Below are 6,733 nucleotides of genomic sequence, written 5' to 3'. Positions count from 1 at the left end.
TGCATTATTAATAATATCATGCCTCTTTCCTTTTTTATTTGTCCCTACATGTATTTTGTCTCCTAATTCCCACCTCTCTGGTTTGAAATTTACATTTCCTCTTGCCCACTGGGCTGCTGATGGATGCAAAGTGGCATCTGAAGACACCAAAGGCTGCTGAGAGCCGCCCAACTTGAGAGCAACTAGAGAGTGCAAGGCACTGAGCCATAGCTTTGAGAATCACTTCATGGTGAGAAACAGGTGAATGAATACAAATGCTTTATTAATAATATCATAATCTAAATCATCTAGCTTTGTATAAGGAACAAATTGACATTTAATTATTTTCAGCAGTATCTCTTAAATGTCATTCATGTTTCCTTATTTAAATTTGAAGAGCTGCAGGTTTACAGTATGTGATGTGTTTTGTGTCATTGGCATAGTCCATGTAAAAAAGAAAATCACAGGGTTTGAAAAGTGTTGTTTGATGTTATTGAAAATTTTCACTGTGAATATTTTACATTTTTATAGGAAATTTCAAGTTCTAACATTTTTGGGGGTCATCAAGAAACATCGGTTGCTGTAACTTGACACAAAAAAAAAGATATTTTTCCCATTGATATCCCTTTCAAAAAATATTTTGAAAGAAATTTGGGTTCAGTATTTTTTATTTAATATTTTTATTCAGCTAGCATAGATTAAATTTAACAACTTTTACACCATTACAAAATATAGATATTTTTTTTTATTATGTTCTTTTGAACTTTTTATTAATCGATTAAACCTGCAATCAAATGTATAACAGTTTTCACCAAATATATGTTAAGCAGCACAAGCATTTTTGACACTAATAATAAAAAGAAATCTAATCAGCATAATAATGATTTCTGAAGGATCATGTGACACCGAAGACTGGAAAAATTATGCTGAAAATTCAGCTTTTTCACTGCAGCAATTAATTACATTTTAAAATATTTCCAAATAGAAAACACATCTTTTAAAATTGTAATTCTCTTCACAAAATTATTGTTTTTACTGTATTTCTAACCATACATATGCAGCCTTGGTGAGCATAAGAGACTTAAAAACATTACCTATCCAAACTTTTCAATAATAGTGTATGGCTTCTGAAAGTTTGGAATCTTCCACTGTCATAATGTTAAAATTCATCAACAATATTCTTCTGTGTTTTATGGAAAAAAGTAACAACATATGGGTTTGGAATGACATGAAGTTGAGTAAATAATGAGGCCATTTTCATTCACTTAAGCAACATGAAGTTTAAGTATTTCCTTAACCAGGCTTGATAACCTCACAGCAGTGCAAGCAGATAGAAGAGGCAATGGGTTTATTTACTCACATCAATTGTACCATTAGGCTGCTAGTCTGAAAACATCCTTTATGCTCTTTCCCAGGTACACAATTAGCACTTAATGTCTGTTAGCGGTCCTACACACATGCGCTAACACTAAGAGACTTTACCCTGATGAATTGGTACTTGACTGAATAAAATCAATAACAGCAGGTACTGTATGTGGCTTTGTGGTCAAATGCATACAATCACAATTGTTTTACACAATTGTGTGACGTTGGCATCATTCTTTGAGGACAGAATGAGGACGAGTGGGCTGTTTTATCAAGCTATCACTTTGAAAACTTTCAGCCTTGACAAACTGGGCAGCCCATGCCCTGGCAACAACTTCAAATGTGTATGCATAGCATTTTACATACAGCATAAGTCCCTTGAGATATTTTTTAAATGTCTTTAAAGTGGGGATTGAGTGATGTGTGCTGTTTTCTCTGGCCATATTCCCTTTCTCCACTATAGCCATAGTTGTCTCTGTTGTCTGAGTAGCATCTTTAGCAAAGTCTTTGATGCAGTCATCAGCGGAGCGTTACAAGTCAACAGCGGCGTTCAGCCGAAACGGTTCAAGGCCATTATGTGATGATCTCCGCAACTCAGAAAAGAAAATAACCAGAGCCAATCCCACAGTACACCAAAATAAACTAAAAAGGGCCAGGTAATAAGCAATATCCCTTTATTTTATGAAGATGGCATTCTGTCAGTACAGTCGTGTTGCAAAACTGGAATAAAACCAAGCTGTGCTTACCAGCTGTACACATTTTTGCTTTATAGCAGTGTGAGGTGTGTCCTGTTGGGGGAACAGAGGCGTTGTTATAGGACTTTCACAGTGAAAATTTGCAAGCGATAAAGTCACTGGACATCGTTTTTCAATGTGAGCATGAGCAGCAAATTCATTTTGTTTTTTTTGTTTTACAATTTTACACAGGTTGCCAGATTGAGGACATGCAACAAAAACACGCACAATGGAAAACAGAAGGCGTCAAGCCTTAAGGCCTGTTCACACCCAGGACAATAACTATAAAGATAACGATAAAGTTCTTTAAATCTCTCAATTTAAAAAAAAATCTCACTATTAAAGAATAGCAGAGTCCACACCACACGGGCACAGAGAAACAATATCCTTGGACTCACTTTCAGTGCGATATTTTTCCAGCTGGTGAACGATAAAAACATTGACAGCCAATTTAAAGAGACAGACCCATGTGCACTTAGAAAAAACAGACGATATTGTCCACTGGTGTGGATGCTAATATGGTTATCTTTATAGTTACACTGTTACACAAGTTGATGCGCTGATTTATCCACATTTTAATATGACTCTGGGCATAGATTTATTTAGATGGATTCCAAAGTTTTTAGGTTGGGTAGAATTTGCAATCTCTGACCCAGTTCGTTTGTTGGCTTCCATGAATGCAGCAAGCTTCTTTTTCCACCAACTGGCAACCCGGGTTGTTGAAATACTATTGGGTAAATTGGCAGTGGGTGGAATAATAAGGACCAAATCAAAACCAGACATTTTGATATGAAACATACATTTCAAAGAAGAATATCAGGCAGTAGAATTGTTTTTCAGAGAAAGAAGTATGTGAACTTAGCATGTTTCCTAAATATCTGCAAACATATTATGGTACTTTTATACAGTTTTTTATTTCAATAATGTATTAGTAAATGTTGCTTAAACATTAAACATTAAAGTTGAAACATTACACATTAAAATGTATGCATTTTTGCTTTATAGCAGTGTGAGGTGTGTCCTGTTGGGGGAACAGAGGCGTTGTTATAGGACTTTCACAGTGAAAATTTGCAAGCGATAAAGTCACTGGACATCGTTTTTCAATGTGAGCATGAGCAGCAAATTCATTTTGTCTTTTTTGTTTTACAATTTTACACAGGTTGCCAGATTGAGGACATGCAACAAAAACACGCACAATGGAAAACAGAAGGCGTCAAGCCTTAAGGCCTGTTCACACCCAGGACAATAACTATAAAGATAACGATAAAGTTCTTTAAATCTCTCAATTTAAAAAAAAATCTCACTATTAAAGAATAGCAGAGTCCACACCACACGGGCACAGAGAAACAATATCCTTGGACTCACTTTCAGTGCGATATTTTTCCAGCTGGTGAACGATAAAAACATTGACAGCCAATTTAAAGAGACAGACCCATGTGCACTTAGAAAAAACAGACGATATTGTCCACTGGTGTGGATGCTAATATGGTTATCTTTATAGTTACACTGTTACACAAGTTGATGCGCTGATTTATCCACATTTTAATATGACTCTGGGCATAGATTTATTTAGATGGATTCCAAAGTTTTTAGGTTGGGTAGAATTTGTAATCTCTGACCCAGTTCGTTTGTTGGCTTCCATGAATGCGGCAAGCTTCTTTTTCCACCAACTGGCAACCCGGGTTGTTGAAATACTATTGGGTAAATTGGCAGTGGGTGGAATAATAAGGACCAAATCAAAACCAGACATTTTGATATGAAACATACATTTCAAAGAAGAATATCAGGCAGTAGAATTGTTTTTCAGAGAAAGAAGTATGTGAACTTAGCATGTTTCCTAAATATCTGCAAACATATTATGGTACTTTTATACAGTTTTTTATTTCAATAATGTATTAGTAAATGTTGCTTAAACATTAAACATTAAAGTTGAAACATTACACATTAAAATGTATGCTTTAGAACTATGCTTTGTTAGTTTGTTTACCAATTTGGTTAACAAATTGTAAACAAATGAAACCTTTGTGGTTTGTAAAGTGTTGTCAGTATTTATCTTAGATTGTATAATTGTATTATTTTTACTAAAAACAGATCTGTGTCTGCATATTGCCATTTCAGCTTTATTTGTTAGCCCATCACTATGGTCTTGTAAAAAGAAATTGCCAGATACTGTAATCAAGTACTTCACACTCACTTTGACCCGGTCATTCACCAGATGCTGACAGTTTTCCACTTCATAGCGCTTAACGTTCAAGCCTTCAGTCTTGCCTCATTGGATGGCAGATCAATATTGAGAATGTAGTCATTCAGTGGTGATCAGCCTGTAAGTAAGGACAGTCTGGAAACAGCTGTCCTGCACATACACTTGTGAAACTTACTTTTATAGGGCTCTTTCAAAAGACTTCTTCACACACTGTATGTAATATTCTGTTTTCATTCACAACCAGCATCTAGTGCAACGGGTCAACATTATTCTGGTCTGGTCAGTAAAGACCTGCTTAGACCATTACAGCAAATGTTTGGATGTGAAAATTTGGTTCGATAAACATTTTAATTTTTTAATAAACCGCTGTCAATGTAATAGTGTGTGTGTGTGTGTGTGTGTGGGATGTGAAAATTTGGTTCGATAAACATTTTAATTTTTTAATAAACGCTGTCAATGTAATAGTGTGTGTGTGTGTGTGTGTGTGTGAACATTTTATAAAACATAATATATAAAATAAAATTATCTTATTTACTCATTACTTTACACTTTATATTTCTGCTTTTATATAAGCGCCACCTACTGTCAAAGTGAATGGGTATTTTCATTCAGCCTGTCTGCCATGTTTGTGCATAAACAGACAAATCACATGTAAAAATCATCAAAATTCTCATGCTGAACACTCGTGTTGGACTGAACAGGCCTTAAAGTGAAGAAGAAGAAATGTAGACTATGTGATCATTAGATATAAAATCACCACAAACCTTGCAAACTACAAATTACACTATACTGTAAACTTGGTATTTGGTAGAAAATGTGGTCATTTAAAATGCAAGCAAGCAAGCCAGCTCTTCTGATATTTCTCTATTCAATATCCAGTGTATTTTTGGTGGTCATATTGCGCCTCATTCAACATTCACCTGGCTTTGACCTAGTCTTTACCTCAGCCACTCTAGGGCTGACCGGCACAGCTGATGTAGAGAAAGTCACCTCACCACACAAGCTGTCAGCGCTCAGATCTGACTCTGTGTCAGTTTGAACCCCAGTCGACAGAGGTCTGCACACAGTACAATGAGGGCAGAGCTAAATGTGCATCATTCAGGGATTACAGAACGTCGCTGGACTAACCAGCTTTACGTCGGTTCTGCTTTGATCTTTTTTCTCTGGAGAACCCCCGAGGTAAAACTATGTTAGCAGAAACTTTCAGGGTCAGTAGGAGACCTACAATAGCTTCAGGTGAGTTCTGACGTCCTGCTGGTGTTGAACACCACGTCCAACCGCCCTTTGACGTCAGTGGTGATTTTTGTCATCCTGAGACTGAAAATACCCTTCAGAGGTTCTTGTCTGAACAATAAAGTTGGTGCTTCTCTGCCCACCATGAACAGAACCACATGGTTAACAACATTTTAAGGGGACAGTAATAATTTATCTTTTCATGATCATTTTCAACTCTTTCTCTGACTCTTTCTCCAGTTCGTTAATTGGTATTAATTGGTACATTTTTGCTGCTGTGCCTTTAAGACTGATAAAATGCACCACTTTCCAGCACCAACTTGTGAGTTGTGGATTTGCTGTCTGTCTGTCTGTCATTCTATATACATGTCTGCCTGTCTGTCTGCCTATCTATCTATTAGGGGTGCAACGGTACTCTGTAAAAAAATTAACCGTACGGTTCTCCACACACCGTTCGGCATACACTAGGACTTAACTAATCACTAGGTTCAACTTAAATCTGACAATGCATCTGTAATATGGTTTGTTAGAGTTCGGCTAATGCATGTTTCTGTTGATGGATACAAATTATGGCTTCCCAATACATTACAACAAGAGCAATGAGAGAGAGAAAAAAACAATACGTGGACAAACCAGTCACTCTTTAATCAATGCGAGTGCTTTATGCTGGAATAACTGTCATTTATTTAAATATTATAGAGCCAGAAGACGTGAACTCGCGTGCGCAGTGAGAAGATCTGTGTGGTCACTCATCCGAAGCGCGTGAACCCGTCTCAGAACACGCGCAAATATTAAGCTCTCTGTGAAGTATTGTGTTCTAAAAAAAACTGAAAAGCACTGTTTATTTTATTTGTATCTTTTTTCACTGTTTATTTATTTGTGCTGTTACTTGTTAGATTATTTGTTCTTATTTATTTTATTTTTATTTGACAATATACTTTTTTCCCTAAACATAGCACACACCGAACCGTACTGAAACCGTGACTCTAAAACCGTGATACAAACCGAACCGTGAGTAAGTTGAACCGTTGCACCCCTACTATCTATCTATCTGTCTGTCTGTCTGCCTGCCTGCCTGCCTACCTACTTACCTACCTGTCTGTCTGTCTGTCTGTCTATCTCTGTCTGTCTGTCTATCTATCTATCTGTATGTATGTCTGTCTGTCTGTCTGTCTATCTATCTATCTCTCTGTCTGTCTGTCTATCTGTCTATCTATCC

This window comes from Sinocyclocheilus anshuiensis, unplaced genomic scaffold (genome assembly GCF_001515605.1).
Source record: "Sinocyclocheilus anshuiensis isolate Anshui unplaced genomic scaffold, SAMN03320099.WGS_v1.1 scaffold469, whole genome shotgun sequence".
Classification (NCBI taxonomy): domain Eukaryota; kingdom Metazoa; phylum Chordata; class Actinopteri; order Cypriniformes; family Cyprinidae; genus Sinocyclocheilus; species Sinocyclocheilus anshuiensis.
Note: the sequence above shows the minus strand (reverse complement) of the source record.